Source organism: Leptodactylus fuscus, chromosome 5 (genome assembly GCF_031893055.1).
Source record: "Leptodactylus fuscus isolate aLepFus1 chromosome 5, aLepFus1.hap2, whole genome shotgun sequence".
Taxonomy (NCBI): Eukaryota; Metazoa; Chordata; class Amphibia; order Anura; family Leptodactylidae; genus Leptodactylus; species Leptodactylus fuscus.
The window spans coordinates 12,162,639-12,179,184 of NC_134269.1; the positions used below are offsets into that span (position 1 = coordinate 12,162,639).

At 46.0% G+C, this 16,546-nt stretch overlaps 7 non-coding genes across 7 annotated transcripts; all 7 read right to left on the bottom strand.

Moving 5' to 3' along the window:
- Positions 1-708: 708 nt before the first annotated feature.
- Positions 709-790, bottom strand: TRNAS-CGA (transfer RNA serine (anticodon CGA)). The gene has a single exon. It is a non-coding gene; the product is annotated as a tRNA-Ser (tRNA).
- A 375-nt stretch (positions 791-1,165) lies between these two features.
- TRNAS-CGA (transfer RNA serine (anticodon CGA)) lies at positions 1,166-1,247 on the bottom strand. Its single transcript has one exon. It is a non-coding gene; the product is annotated as a tRNA-Ser (tRNA).
- Positions 1,248-2,063: 816 nt separating this feature from the next.
- On the bottom strand, positions 2,064-2,145 carry TRNAS-UGA (transfer RNA serine (anticodon UGA)). Its single transcript has one exon. It is a non-coding gene; the product is annotated as a tRNA-Ser (tRNA).
- Positions 2,146-4,925: 2,780 nt separating this feature from the next.
- Positions 4,926-5,007, bottom strand: TRNAS-UGA (transfer RNA serine (anticodon UGA)). The gene has a single exon. It is a non-coding gene; the product is annotated as a tRNA-Ser (tRNA).
- A 390-nt stretch (positions 5,008-5,397) lies between these two features.
- TRNAS-CGA (transfer RNA serine (anticodon CGA)) lies at positions 5,398-5,479 on the bottom strand. Its single transcript has one exon. It is a non-coding gene; the product is annotated as a tRNA-Ser (tRNA).
- An 817-nt stretch (positions 5,480-6,296) lies between these two features.
- Positions 6,297-6,378, bottom strand: TRNAS-UGA (transfer RNA serine (anticodon UGA)). The gene has a single exon. It is a non-coding gene; the product is annotated as a tRNA-Ser (tRNA).
- A 380-nt stretch (positions 6,379-6,758) lies between these two features.
- Positions 6,759-6,840, bottom strand: TRNAS-CGA (transfer RNA serine (anticodon CGA)). The gene has a single exon. It is a non-coding gene; the product is annotated as a tRNA-Ser (tRNA).
- Between the last annotated feature and the right edge of the window lie 9,706 nt (positions 6,841-16,546).

A 16,546-nucleotide genomic window follows, 5' to 3' on the forward strand; every position in this document is an offset into this window, starting at 1 on the left:
AACCGTTGGGAAAGCCTCTTGCCGAAGGTGCTTGGCCGACAGACAGAGACAGGTATGGTCACGTACGAGCCATACTAGCACGTGAATTGGGTGCGGCTTTCAAGGGTCAACTTACTCCCTCACTCACTCTGACTGCAAATTGAGCCTAAATTGCACCCCAACTCAGTCCTCACATCCCTCCAAGTACACGCTGCAGGAAACCCCTGACTGGATTCAAAATCGGGAGCAATAGGAATCCCAGACACACATTTATCGCATCCAGCAGTCAGATGCAAACACACTTCAAAAAGGCCATGGGTTCATAGAGCAAACACAAAGTGTCCTTAAATTTAACAATTTCATACCTAAAGGGTTCAGTGTTCTCTATATATAAAAAGTAAAGGCAAGTAAAAGAGGACAAACAAGCAAACAGTTGTAAACATAACAGGAGAAATCCAGAATAAACGTGATACTTAGAGTTCTTTGTTTACAGGAAGCTTGGAGGAGAAATATGGCCGACATCCAGCTTTGTCAGCTGACTTCCAGAGTTGTTACATGAGTTGCTGCAATTTTCAACCTCTCCTTGATTGGATTATGGGTTAGGGTAAGAGCAGAGAGGCAGAGATTAATGACTTTTTTTATTTTCCCTAGTCAGCATTTTCTCACTTTTCAAGTCGACGTTATTTTGTTTTCTAGAAGGTCGGATCTCTTGAAGCATTTAAAAGACTCCGCTGTGAACAGGATTTGAACCTGTGCGGGGAGACCCCATTGGATTTCGAGTCCAATGCCTTAACCACTCGGCCATCACAGCTCATGCAAGTACGTTCTCAAGCGTCTACTGGAATTTCCACTTTTAGAGCTGCAGCTTTAATCTAGATTTAGGACTCTAAAGTTCTGACTGAGCTGTGGGCTAGGACTCTGTGATCAACCGCTTGCCTTAGGAACAGAGAAGGGTCTGAGCTGAGGTTCCAGAGAGGGAATTTGGAAAGGTCTAATCCTCTACAACACATAGAGTTTAGTTCCTGTAAGTTAGTGTACTGTTTGAATTGCATTCCAGGGCAGGACCAAAGTTTTCGAAGATGTAGGGCTTTCCTTTCCTGTTACTGTTTTTTAGTTTTGCCTTTTTCTTAAAGTTGGCTTTCTAGTTTTCTTGAAGGCTGGATCTCTTTATCCACACAAAACACTACGCTGTGAACAGGATTTGAACCTGTGCAGGGAAACCCCATTGGATTTCGAGTCCAACGCCTTAACCACTCGGCCATCACAGCTTACACCAGTCTGAAAATAATAGGTGTGGTTTGGAACGTACAGTTTAAGGGGCTTGATGGAAATCTGGAGTTGGGCTAACTGTTTCCGGTCCTCGAAGACAAGGCACAAAACCGTGGGGAAAGCCTCTTGCCGAAGGTGCTTGGCCGACAGACAGAGACTTATGGTCACGTACGAGCCATACTAGCACGTGAATTGGGTGCGGCTTTCAAGGGTCAACTTATTCCCTCACTCACTCTGGCTGCAAATTGAGCCTAAATTGCACCCCAACTCAGTCCTCACATCCCTCCAAGTACACGCTGCAGGAATCCCCTGACTGGATTCAAAATCGGGAGCAATAGGAATCCCAGACACACATTATCGCATCCAGCAGTCAGATGCAAACACACTTCAAAAAAGTCATGAGTTCATAGAGCAAACACAAAGTGTCCTTAAACTTAACAATTTCATACCTAAAGGGTTCAGTGTTCTCTATATGTAAAAAGTAAAGGCAAGTAAAAGAGGACAAACAAGCAAACAGTTGTAAACATAACAGGAGAAATCCAGAATAAACGTGATACTTAGAGTTCTTTGTTTACAGGAAGCTTGGAGGAGAAATATGGCCGACATCCAGCTTTGTCAGCTGACTTCCAGAGTCGTTACATGAGTTGCTGCAATTTTCAATCTCTCCTTGATTGGATTATGGGTTAGGGTAAGAGCAGAGAGGCAGAGATTAATGACTTTTTTGATTTTCACTAGTCAGCATTTTCTCACTTTTCAAGTCGACGTTATTTTGTTTTCTAGAAGGTCGGGTTTCTCTTGAAGTATTTAAAAGACTCCGCTGTGAACAGGATTTGAACCTGTGCGGGGAGACCCCATGGGATTTCAAGGCCAACGCCTTAACCACTCGGCCATCACAGCTCATGCAAGTACGTTCTCAAGCGTCTACTGGAATTTCCACTTTTAGAGTTGGAGCTTTAATCTAGATTTAGGACTCTAAAGTTCTGACTGAGCTGTGGGCTAGGACTCTGTGATCAACCGCTTGCCTTAGGCAGGGTCGGACTGGGGTGCCTAGGGCCCACCAGTGGGATTATTTCCAGGGGCCCACCCTACTGCCATATGTAATATCGCCCGTCCAGTTTTTGCCATTATACACGTTTAAAGTGCATTTTCACGCACAATACAGTGTGCAAAACAGCTATGGCTACACTACTACTTCCTTCATGCAACCAAAGATCGCAGTGTCCCTTTGGGACTCTTTCACATTAGTGAATGGGGTCGCATTGGGTCCCTCAGGTTGCAATGTGACTCCATTCACTAACATGAGTGAAAGAATCACAGGGCGACATCTTTGGTTGTATGACAAAAGTTATAGTGTAGCCATAGTCTTATGCTAGGTTCACAACAGCGGCAAGCTCTCCGTCATACAGGTCCACAATGGGACCAGAATGACGGAGAGGTGGACTATCAAAATGGCGGTTACACACAGACAGTGGCAGACCTCATTAACATAATGAAGTCCGCCAGGTGTCAGCCATTGTCAGGCAGATAAGGGTATGTTCACACATCAGTATGCCATCCGTCCGTTTGAATTCAGTTTGACACTTCAAAACGGACTGATGCACATACTGATTGTATACTGACACCTTTTTATGCTGATAGCAAACGCTCTCCGACCCCTAGAGGACAGATAAGGGGATTAAAAGTAGCAATTGTAACCAGAGTAGAGATCAGTATGTGCATCAGTCCGTTTTGAAGTGTCAAACTGGAATCAAACAGACGGATGGCATACTGATGTGTGAACATACCCTAAGTCCTCAGCGTTTCTGAAACTTGGATATTGTTATGCTGGAGCTCTAGAAAAGGGCACCAGCATAACAATAGAGTGGGACATTATCTATGGGGTGGGTGGACTACAACTCTCAACAGTTCCAGGGCATCTGGAGCTGCTGGGAGTTGTAGTAATTGAAAGATTTGGGGGCATCTCTCGATTGTCCACCTCAGACAGCGGGGGGATTGGGGGTGCTAGCAGTACCATTACAATAAATCACAACATTACAATAAATACAATGCAGTAATATTTTGTGCAGTAATACTCACAGGAGACGTCTTCCCACATTTCCCGTCTCTTCCCTTTGGACCGCCATGACCACTTCTTCCAGCTGTGACTTGACTCTGTAAAGTTTGAAACACAGACATCTTTGACTCCTCACTTCTCCACACATCCAACCCACAGTGGCACAATAGACTGTGGGGCATAATAGAGGTTGCAGGGGGGCCACTGTAGGGCATAATAGAGGTTACAGGGGCCACAGTGGACCTTTCAAGCTCTATTATGCCCCACAGTTGCACACCCATGAACTATTATTATACTCGGGGGTCTTTTCAGACCCTGAGTATAATAATCGGAGCCCCAGGAGAGGTGAGAGAACATAATAAACACTGTTACTCACCTCTCCGGGATCTGATGTTACTCCTAGCAGGCTTCGGGCCTATATGGTAATGTGTCAGACGTCACGTGGTCTGGGATATTACCATATAGGCCCAAAGCCTGAGCTAGCAGTAACATATAGGCCCAAAGCCTGTGGTAGCAGTAACAGCCTGTTACCATACAGGCCCAAAGCCTGTGCTCGCAGTAACAGGCTATTGCTACTACCACAGGCTTCGGGCCTATATGTTACTGCTAGAACAGGCTTCGGGCCTATATGTTACTGCTAGAACGGGCTTCGGGCCTATATGGTAATATTCCAGACCACGTGACGTCTGGGCATTAACATATAGCCCCGAAGCCAGCTAGGAGTAACACCGGATCCCGGAGAGGTGAGTAACACTGTTTATTATGTTCTCTCACCTCCCCTGGGGCCCTGATTATTATACTCAGGGGTCTGAAAAGACCCCTGAGTATAATATTAGCGGCAGTGGGATCGCAGCCTGGCCCGGGCCTATTCACTACCGCCCGCCGCGGCCTAAAGTACAAGGGGAAGCGGGGGCGGCAGTGAGCAGGTCTGGGTTGGTAAATAGGCCGCTGCCTGCTGGTAGATACTCCAGCAGGCAGCGGCCTATTATAAAACAAAAAAAAAAAGTTATTATACTTACAGTCCGACCGCGCTCTGCTGCTCCCGCTGCTGCCGCATCCTCTTCTGTCAGACGTCTGTGTATCAGCGTAGGCGGCGTGATGACGCCGCCTACGCTGATACGTAGATGGCTGAACAAGCGCAAGGAGATCAGTAGCTCTCCTTGCGCTGGTTCTTAGGATTAGGGGAGGCGCCCTAAGCGCCTCCCCTAATCCTCCTCTGACATGGGCAGGGGCCCGATTGAAATCATTTTAGCATAGGCAGGGGCCCGATCGGGCCCCTGCCTATGCTAAAATGATTAGCAATATAGTCCGGGCCCGGGGGCCCACCGGGGGATCCCCCGGTGCTCCAGCGGGCCAGTCCGACCCTGGCCTTAGGAACAGAGAAGGGTCTGAGCTGAGGTTCCAGAGAGGGAATTTGGAAAGGTCTAATCCTCTACAACACATAGAGTTTAGTTCCTGTAAGGTAGTGTACTGTTTGAAGAGCATTCCGGGGCAGGGCAGGACCAAAGTTTTCGCAGATGTAGGGCTTTCCTTTTCTGTTACCGTTTTTTAGTTTTGCTTTTCTCTTAAAGTTGGCTTTCTAGTTTTCTGAAAGGCTTAATCTCTTTATCCACACAAAACACTACGCTGTGAACAGGATTTGAACCTATGCGGGGAGACCCCATTGGATTTCAAGTCCAACGCCTTAACCACTCGGCCATCACAGCTAACACATCTTCTGAGCTTTTCTAAAACCTCTTCTAGAATTTCTAGTTTAGAGCTGGGGCTTTAATCTAGATTTAGAATTTGTTTTATTGACTGATCTGCGGGGTGGGGCTCTATGAACAAACGGTTGCCTTTCCGACAGAGACGAGTCTGAGCTGAGGTTTTCGAGAGGGAAGTTGGAAGCGCCTAATCCTCTACAACGCATAGAGTGTCGTTCTTTTAAGATTGCATTCTGTTTGGGTTGGATTATAGGATATTGTAGGACCAAAGTGTTGATGATTGAAGGGCTTTCCTTCTTTTATTTGAATGTTAGGTTTTGCATTTTTCTTAAAGAGAAAGTTGACTTTACAGCTTTCTGGAAGGTGTGATCTCTTTATCAGTACAAAAGACTCCGCTGTGAACAAGATTTGAACCTGTGCGGGGAGACCCCATTGGATTTCGAGTCCAACGCCTTAACCACTCAGCCATCACAGCACACCCCAGTCTGAAAATAATTGGTGTGGTTTGGAACGTACAGTTTAAGGGGCTTGACGGAAATCTGGAGTTGGGCTAACTGTTTCCAGTCTTCGAAGACAAGGCACAAAACCGTTGGGAAAGCCTCTTGCCGAAGGTGCTTGGCCGACAGACAGAGACAGGTATGGTCACGTACGAGCCATACTAGCACGTGAATTGGGTGCGGCTTTCAAGGGTCAACTTACTCCCTCACTCACTCTGACTGCAAATTGAGCCTAAATTGCACCCCAACTCAGTCCTCACATCCCTCCAAGTACACGCTGCAGGAAACCCCTGACTGGATTCAAAATCGGGAGCAATAGGAATCCCAGACACACATTTATCGCATCCAGCAGTCAGATGCAAACACACTTCAAAAAGGCCATGGGTTCATAGAGCAAACACAAAGTGTCCTTAAATGTAACAATTTCATACCTAAAGGGTTCAGTGTTCTCTATATATAAAAAGTAAAGGCAAGTAAAAGAGGAAAAACAAGCAAACAGTTGTAAACATAACAGGAGAAATCCAGAATAAACGTGATACTTAGAGTTCTTTGTTTACAGGAAGCTTGGAGGAGAAATATGGCCGACATCCAGCTTTGTCAGCTGACTTCCAGAGTTGTTACATGAGTTGCTGCAATTTTCAATCTCTCCTTGATTGGATTATGGGTTAGGGTAAGAGCAGATAGGCAGAGATGAATGACTTTTTTGATTTTCACTAGTCAGCATTTTCTCACTTTTCAAGTCGACGTTATTTTGTTTTCTAGAAGGTCGGATCTCTTGAAGCATTTAAAAGACTCCGCTGTGAACAGGATTGGAACCTGTGCGGGGAGACCCCATTGGATTTCAAGTCCAACGCCTTAACCACTCGGCCATCACAGCTCATGCAAGTACGTTCTCAAGCGTCTACTGGAATTTCCACTTTTAGAGCTGGAGCTTTAATGTAGATTTAGGACTCTAAAGTTCTGACTGAGCTGTGGGCTAGGACTCTGTGATCAACCGCTTTCCTTAGGAACAGAGAAGGGTCTGAGCTGAGGTTCCAGAGAGGGAATTTGGAAAGGTCTAATCCTCTACAAAACATAGAGTTTAGTTCCTGTAAGGTAGTGTACTGTTTGAATTGCATTCTGGGGCAGGGCAGGACCAAAGTTGTCGCAGATTTAGGGATTTCCTTTTCTGTTACCCTTTTTTAGTTTTGCCTTTTTCTTAAAGTTGGCTTTCTAGTTTTCTGGAAGGCTTGATTTCTTTATCCACACAATAGACTACGCTGTGAACAGGATTTGAACCTGTGCGGGGAGACCCCATTGGATTTCGAGTCCAACGCCTTAACCACTCGGCCATCACAGCTAACACATCTTCTGAGCTTTTCTAAAACCTTTTCTAGAATTTCTAGTTTAGAGCTGGGGCTTTAATCTAGATTTAGAATTTGTTTTATTGACTGATCTGCGGGGTGGGGCTCTTTGAACAAACGGTTGTCTTTCTGACAGAGACAAGTCTGAGCTGAGGTTTCCGAGAGGGAAGTTGGAAGCGCCTAATCCTCTACAACGCATAGAGTGTCGTTCTTTTAAGATTGCATTCTGTTTGGGTTGGATTATAGGATATTGTACAGAAGGACGAATAAGCCTACGCGTTTCGGGGATATGACCCCTTAGTCATGGCTAACGGTATGAATTTAATACATGCTGTCAATGCCATAATAAAGAACCTTCTAGAGAACCCATTATTAGGGATGTGGTCATATTTATTTCCAAGATGGCGCCGCGTGAGTGGCAGCCTTGATACCGAGCTCCAAGCTGAGAGCAACCTTTAACTTTCTTTTTTCACTCTTTTTCTCTGTATCATCAAGAATCCTCTACTCAAGCAAACTAGCACTATGAACTAGCTAACTATAATCGAACCTGCAGACTATTTTCTTTGTGTCTATTGTTTAAGCTTGGAAGATACCTGCTCGGCTGGAATTTCCTGTGTACATGTGCCTTACCATCCCTCACGAGCTAAGGACAGCACGGTCAACATGAGGCAGACAAAGCGTGGAGGAGAAACCTGCATTAAATTGCGGACTTCTTCTTTCTATTGCTGATGCGTGGAAGATGCCAACAGTCAGCTGACTAGTATTTCTTTGTTTTACTGTGCACACGTGGGACTCTGTTACAGCCTAGAAACCTAACATCAACATGAGTTAGGAAGCATGGCAAGGGAGCAGCACCCTGTCTACCTGGAAGGCTTCAGACTTCTTTGGGTGGATGGAACACGTGACAAGTGGTAAGAAGAAAGGAGAAGGGCTTGCGATGAAGGATGGTGTACTTTTTGGGACATTTTTGTGGTTAAGGAACAGTAGTGCAGATGCAAGATATCAAACTATCAGCTGTGAGTATAAGTTCTCACTACCTAGCAAAGGAACTATCACATGTTAGGGTGATAGCTGCCTATGTCCCCACCTCTGCAAAAAACTGTTTCTGCCTGTTATATCTACATGCTATGACCCCTCCTCGTGTTCTCCAACCGCAGTCGGCTGTATTATCAACATCACTTCGCACAGAGAACTAAATGATCCTGAAGTTTGTCTTTTGTTTCTTTCTTTTCTTTTTTTAGTTGTTATGACTCCTAGTATCTCTCTATCTGCTATGAGCTTGTATGTGAAGAAATCCTTTGTTAGGGAATTGCTAGGACAGCAATTGCCCAGTAACTGTTTGAACCCTGGGATGGGACACAAGAGACAGTGAGCCCTAAGCTGAAGCCCCCAACTGACCCTTCCTATTGCCAGGCCCTATCCTACGTAATAGGCGGCAACCACGAAGACAGTTCCTTCCTGGATATGTGAGACACAAGATGCAGACAAGACGGACAACAACAAAGGAAGGTCAACTAGCCAAGGGTCAGTAAACAGTCGAGCGATGCAGTGCCAAATCGGAGTACAAAGAATAGTCAGTGAGGAAAGGTCAAGGATAAGAATGCAAGCAGAAATAGTGACAGTAAGAAGCAGGTACGCACAAGGCAATAGCAAGCATTGGTGTGAATGAGAGTCAAGACTAAATAGGGAGGAAGAACCTGCCCCTGGAGTTGACAGGAAGGCAGGCTGTCAATCACACAAATTAACACTTCAAGAACAGAGGCAAACAAGGGCAGAAGACGGGTGTGGTGCAAATACAATCACAGCACTAGAGCCGTGTTCACATAGTGAAAAACTTTAAGCCTAGAACCAAAATGCACATGCCTCCAACGCCGCAGCATGCGAGCAGAGGGTGGCGCAGAGACCCGAACAGGCAGAGATGTTACATCCTTGTCTTATTTGTCCTAAAAACCCAGATGTAAAGAGGTACCTGCCTCAATTGTATGATCCAATGAAGAGTTCTTCAAGAGGGCCCTCCCTTAGGGTTCTTTTTGCTAAATCCCTATTATTGTGCTTCTGGTAGGACAGAAGGGTAGTGCCGATTATGATGTTAACCTGTTTTCCCTTAGGCTCCTTCCCTATGTGTTTATTTATTTGTCTTTATAATTACACATTGGGGGGTTGTTACTTCCTTACTTTTATTGGGGAGGGGTTAATTACTTAACCATTTGTTATTTCTTAAAAATTCCATTCTGTCCTACCAGCAGAAATACCCCAGAATTGTGCTGTTATTGGGACTAAGGGAAAACAGATTGACATAATAATCTAAGCTGCTACTTCCCACCTTCCTAAAGCCTTAACTTTTTAATTTTTTTATTCACAGAGATGTTAGGATGGGATTTTGGGGGAAAAAAAGCATTTGCATCAGTTTCTTATGGGTATTATTTTTACAGTATTCATAGCACAGATAAAATGACCCGTTACCTCTATTCTGTGGGTCATTATCACTATGGTGATACCAATTGTATATAGTATTTGCTACAGTTTAATATCTTGACAGATATCAGAATCTTTGGAAAAAAAAATTCCTTGGAGTAAGTGTAACCCCCTCACAGGAGTTACTAATGCTTATTTGGCCATATAAGTGCCTTACGTGTTAGGATAGTTTGTATATGTTGTCATGTTCATTCTGTATTCATTCGTGTAATGTTGTTAAGCTATTGTTCTCTGGTTTCAGATGATGCCCTGCATCACTATCAGTAAGAGGACAGGATTGTATCAGGCTAAGCAGAGCTATAACCCTGGCAGCCTGCACCGACCTCTACAAGGTAAATTAACCCCTGCAGTAAACCAGAAGCTGGACCTGCAGACATCTTAGACTCTCTGCTAATACATGGGAAGGTGTCAGCCAGCTACAAGCCACTGTGCCACAGCTCACTGCTACAGGACAAGTGACCAGCAGATGCCTGTTACAATAAAGCAATGACTACTTCTACTGATCCTGGCCTGGACATTGCCTTCCTTGCAACTAAGCCCTGGGCAAATGCTCTTTGTTGGAGTGGATCACTGGCACCCACATCACCATCTCCAGCCCAGGGACCAGCGGGTGTCTCATTACTCCAACTGGCGTCACAACTAACTGACTCTACCTATTACCCTGTGCACCTCTCCTGGGAGTTCTGGTGCCTATAAGGTCACCGTGACAGTCCAGCCTCCTGCACGGTTCTCCCAGGGTGGTTGCAGTTGGCGTCACGAACAGGATTGCTGTGCCATTGAAAAAGAAGGGAGGCACTTGAGCTGCTGGCAGGAAAAAGGATCTGTGACTGCAACACTGTGCAATATCGCCATCTTGGCCGTTCATCGCACGCTATACCTGAATCTACAGCACAGGCAACAGCAGGTGAGCCACGTACCACCAGTATGATTAGGAACCAAGAAAAAAGGGATTTTGACAGTTTTAAACACCAAGGGTTCAGTATTGAGGATGAGGAAGAGGGTTGTAGTGTTTCAACCCCCACAGCTGCAGTAATGCCAATCACAATGCCTTAGTACCCAGGCCTGCCATGGCTGCCGCTCTATGTAGGCGAGCCAAATACCCTAAAGTGTGTAAAATTGTTCCAGAGGATGGAGAAGGTCCATCCCAGCTAGTGTCTCGAGATGATCTCAAAGTTTGTCCCTCCTCTTATACAAGTCCTAGAGTGACCCGTCGGTGACCGGCTACTCCACACGCTCTGTCACTACCAAGACGGACCTTACCCTGTATACCCATTCCTGGCCAACATGGTAAAGAATTAGGACTTGGCTTCCCCTAACTTATACTTCTTTGTGAGACCTATGGTTACACCGTTGCAAAGAGAGATTCTTTCTGTGTCAAGGGAAACAAGTGACTCCATTTCCTTAGAGGACTTTGTATCAGAGACTCCAGACACTCAGGTACTCCCTGTTGACAGAGAGGAGGCCTCAGAGCCTGAAACAATTTCTCAAAGGAGATCCCAAAGGGTAAACAAGGGTAAACCCACAGCTCGCTACAGCCCTTAAAGGAGCATGCCAAGATCAGCCATAGTAGACTGTGCATTTCAGCTGATCATCTGCCTTGGAAACTTTTGTTTATCTTCGGTTCAACAAATAAGCCATATACCTGGTGCCATAGTGGCGACACCATGCTTGGACTGCCCAAAGTTCTACCTCTATTTCTCTAATTTGGTTCTAACCGATTTAACGTTTATTCCATTTACTTTGGACTATGGGATATTTAAGCCATTGACTGTTTTCTGTTTTATTGGTAGCCCGAGGATGTGCTACATTCAAGAAGGGAGGGATGTAACCCCCTCACAGGAGTTACGAATGGTTATTTGGCCATATAAGTGCCTTACATGTTATGATAGTTTGTATGTGTTGTCATGTTCATACTGTGTTCATTTGTGTAATGTTGTTAAGTAGAGATGAGCGAACACTAAAATGTTCGAGGTTCGAAATCCAATTCGAACAGCCGCTCACTGTTCAAACGGGTTTCGAACCCCATTATAGTCTATGGGGAACATATACTCGTTAAGGGGGAAACTCAAATCCGTCTCACGAGGGTCACCAAGTCCACTATGACACGACAGGAAATGATGCCAACACCTCTGGAATGACACTGGGACAGCAGGGGAAGCATGTCTGGGGGCATCTAACACACCAAAGACCCTCTATTACCCCAACATCACAGCCTAACAACTACACACTTTACACACTCAAAAAAACCTCTATCAAAGTGGGAAAATACCTGGAAACCTTCTTTACTCCCCAAATGGATGGACAGAAACTCAAACTTAAGCTCAACAAACAGTAACAACCACCCCTTTAAATCACGTTCCCCATGACAACCACAAATGGAATAGACAATGGGAAATCCAAAAGCCCTCACCCTTAACTGTCATTTTAAGTGTAAGTGTGTGTGTGTGTGTGTGTGTGTGTGTGTGTGTGTGTGTGTGAGATGTGGTAAGACCTTCCAAAATTCACTTTTCTAGCCCTTAACATGAGCCCTTCCAAACAAAGTTACAGGACCTTAAGCTGAGCTACCAGCAGAGATTGAGGCCCTTGGCATGAGTAGAGCCTTGCACCAGCAGTGTTTTTGGCCTTTGGAGTGAGTAGAGCCTTCAAAATACAGTGCTTTTGGCCCTTGGAGTGAGTAGAGCCTTGCACCAGCATTGTTTTTGGCCCTTGGAGTGAGTAAAGCCTTGCACCAGCAGAGTGTTAGCCCTTTTAAAACTCTTTTCCCCTAAAACAGTGGTTCCAGAACTTTTTAGTCAAAAAGAAACAAATGCTTGGCACTCACCAAAGTTGCGTAAAAAGTTGTAAACTTTATTGATAAACGTCCATGGACGTGTATGGTCGTTTATCAATAAAGTTTACAACTTTTTACGGAACTGTGGTGAGTGCCAAGCATTTGTTTCTTTTTGACTAAAATTTTGCATTTTCTGACTTAGAGCACCACCATTGTATGCGCTTTTTTGTCTCCTGTACAGATTTAACTTTTTGTCTGAGTAGTGCCACCTTCACTTATGTGCAAAGTGGTTCCAGAACCATCAACCTCATTGTGTTGGATTGATGCAGTGGATTGGAATGAGGACCCACACATTGACCTTCATTTTGACTGTCAAATTGATAACATTTTGGCATCAAGTCCTGGGAGTAACTTTGATTTAGAGGACCGCAAAGGGGGAGAATTGGCTGCAACCACTACTAGCGGTAATGGTCCTCTAATATCGGACTCTATTACCTATACAGGGTTCTGATCAGGTGTTAATTGTCCAAACAACATGCTCCAGTACTTTAGATGTAGATCAGAAACCACTTTCCCTTCCGACACCAGATTTAACCAAGCTTCACCATCATCATCCTGCTGAGATGGAGCCACTAAAGGAAACCTTGCCTTCAAAGGCATGTTCTGGAGCTGCGACTGAGCCAAGTGTAAACACAGAGTCCTTTTGAACTGAACAAAATCCACCAGCAGTGTTTTTGGAGTTCCATCTCTAAAACCCAAGGGTCCCTCAAAGTCAGCTCCCTCAGTTTCTGCACCATGAGTTTCCAGGGGTGGCAGAGTTATGGCTAGAGGCAGAGGCATGGATAGGGGTGATGTGTAGGGGCAAAAGCTGTGTGGATGTGCAGGCAAGCTAAGCAGAAAAAACTGGGGGTACAAGCAGAGGCATGGACTGGGGTGATGTCTAGGGGCAAAAGCAGTGTGCATGTGGAAGGAAGCTAAATCAACAAAAAAAGCTGGGTAAAAGCACAGGCATAAACTGGGGTGATGTTTAGGGGTGAAAGCATTGTTGATGTTGAGGGAAGCTAAGCAGAAAAAACTGGGGATACAAGCTGAGGTATGAGCTGGGGTGATGTCTAGGGACAAAAGCAGTGTGGATGTGGAGGCAAGCTAAGCAGGGAAAAAGGTGGCTAGAGGCAAAGGGATGTCCAGAGGCAGTAAGGGCAAAGATGCAAAACTCTCCCCTGTTTCAAGAATTTTCCCTAGGTATGGGACACGTTAATGGCACCCCCTGGGCAAACTACCGCCACTGAGGGGCCTAGTGTCACCAGGAGGGACAAGTATAGGCGCATGTTGCGGGACTACCTGGCCGACCCCAGCTCTGTCCTCTCCCATCCCTCTGCGCCCTACACTCATTGTGTCTCCAAGTGTGATTTGCGGCTGGAACTTGCGCTGTTCGCTTTGGAGGTCCTTCCCTGCTGCCAGCGTGCTATCTGAAAGGATCTACAGCGCAGCCGGTGGCATCATCACCGATAAGTACAGCTGTCTGTCAGCTGACAGGCTGACTTTCACCAAAATGAACAGACAATGGATAGACCCATCATATACATGTCAGTTATATGACAAATTTAGTGCAGTTTGCTCACTTTGCAAGTCTAACATGAGTTGGAGATCTGCAGAGAGCAACCTCACCACCTCTTGCGTGTGCTATCATTTTGAAGGCAAGCCCTGGGCTCAGTGGGCGAGAGCAAGCGCAGGATAATCGTCGTTTGGCCTTGCGGCCACTGCCTCTCCCACCGTTGACAGTGCTGGCGCTGCAGTCCAGACCACCATCCTGGTCACCTCCAAATCTAACTCTGACACTTTGGGGAGTTCACCCTCATCCTCCCCTTTTCCTGCCACTTCTCCTTTTGCCTGTGCCATCATGCGCCTCTTCCCAGCAACTCCCCATCTCCCAGGCCTTTCATTTCAGGCTAAAGTACAGCGCAACCCACCCACATGCCGAAGGCTTCAACGGCCTCATCTCAAAAATTCTGGCCCAGGAGATGTTGGGGTCCCGGCTTGTGGACACTCTGCCCAAAAAGTCCACACCAGCACTTTTCCCCAAATATGAGGCGGTCCCTAAGTTCAACGCTTTGCACAAAGTTCCACGTGACCAGCTACGCATGGAGAAGTGCATGCGGACAGGGACGCTACCTTTCAATCTTGGCACAGTGGTTGAATGTACTTGAGGCGGGGACTGCGTCGCTAAATGTGGTGGACTGACTTGTCTCCCCACACAACATTCCTGGGAGGAGGGCTGAAACACCACCCTCCTCCTCCTCCGCCGTTAAGTGGACCCCAGCTACGAGCTGGAAACGCTGCAACACTGGTGTGGGGAGACGTCAGCAGGCCGTGCTGAAGCTCATCAGCTTGGGGGACAGACAGCACACTGCCTACAAAGTGAGTCATGCCATCCTCGATGACACGGCAATGTGGTTTTTGCCACTGCACCTGGGCCCAGGCATGTTGTCATGTGTGATAATGGCCGTAACCTGGGATCGGCTCTGTAGCTTGGAAGCCCGCAACATGTTCCATGCCTGGGCCACGTTTTTAACTCATTGCTGCTAATCTTTTTAAAAAAGTACCCCAATGTTCCTGAGCTACTGGTGAAAGTGCGGCGCTTGTGCGGATAGTTTTGAAAGTCTATAGTTGTCGCTGCTAGCCTCTATGCACTCCTACAACGCCGGTATCTGCCCGAACAATGGCTGTTGTGCGACGTCTCCACACTGCTGGAACTAAACATATCATCTCTTGAGCAGAGTGTGTGAGCAGCACCGACCTTTGATGTAGTTCCAACTGAAAAACCCTAGGATTCGTCAAAGTCAGCTCCCTCAGTTGCTCAACCATTCTAATCTTAGTGTACCGTCACTCGGTCAAGGCGTTCGGTGCCAGGAAAAGGCTTCTCATAGCCATAATACACATAAATAAATGAATTTCCTGCACTCGAATATATGCTTCCAAATACTGTGAACTTTTATTTACATCCGATAAAAACGTTTCAGTCATATACAGACCTTCTTCAGTTTGTCTTAAAATACAAAAGAAATATAAACCAATTAACATAATATAAGTGATTCCATCATATAGACAGGATATACAAACAATAGTAGACAACGATACAATCAATTGGTGTTAAATATATAGCCCAAAAGGTATAGGATATATAAAGGCATGTGCGGATCTGGGCAGCTTAGTAAGGGTATTAAATAATAACACCATTTGATCAGCAAACAATAACAGAGAATGCACAAACAGGTACAATAGACATATTGAACATAATGATATACTGCCAAGCCGAATGGGATATGTTGTCGTCCTTGTACTGAGGAACAAGTTGCTCAACCATGAGTGGCCATGGGTGGCAGACTTATGTGAAATCCTATCCCATCCATTGCAGTGGACACAAAACATTAGCATGCGCTCATCACAACTCCGGATATGGCAGCTGCGTTCAGCAGGGTGCAGGGTACAACACAGACCAGGCCCGAGCACCAGGAACAGGTGTTAGAAATACTGCAGCATCCGCCATTTCCTTCCAATTTTGTGGTTGTAGACCCGCCACTGACGTTTCTGGACCTCAGTGAGGATGATGAGACACAGTTGCCATCAGGGAAAGCTGTAGTCATGTGCGGTTTGCAGTAAGGGGACAGTGCGCAATTGGAAGAGGAGTTGGTGGATGACGAGGCCACCGACCCCACATGGACAGGGGTGATGTCTAGGGGCTAAAGCAGTGTAGATGTGGAGGGAAGCTAAATCAACAAAAAACCTGGGTAGAAGCAAAGGCATAAACTGGGGTGATGTTTAGGGGCGAAAGCAGTGTAGATGTGGAGGGAAGCTAATTCAACAAAAAAACAAGGTAGAAGCAAAGGCATGCAAAACTCTACCCTGTTGGAAGACTTATTCCTAGGTCTGGGACACGTTAATGGCCCCCCTGGACAAATTACTGCCACTCAGGGGCCTACTGTCACCAGTAGGGACAAGTATAGGCGCATGTTGTGGGAATACCTGGCCGACCCCAGCTCTGTCCTCTCCGATCCCTCTGTGCTCTACAGTCTACACTTATTTTCTCATCTTTTTTCCTGCACTGCACATCTCTTGCCAACTTCCTTTGGGATCTCAGAAGTGGTGGTCCACTTCCAGAGATGGTAACTTCAGTGCTGGAGTTGTCAATGGACAGTGTAATGGGATTAGCTGAGGGATCACTGTCTTAACCACTTTTTGGCACAAAATTAAAGTCCAAAGCCAAGTATGGTGCAAGTATATGATGCAAGAACAACTACACATCTGTCTCTGACACATTCTGGAGTTCACCCTCATGCACCCTTTTGGCCTGCACCATCATGCGCCTCTTCCGAGCCACTCCACATCTCCCAGGCTTTTCATTGCAGGCAGAAGTACAGCACAACCCACCCCCTTGCCCAAGCCTTTAACAGCATCAT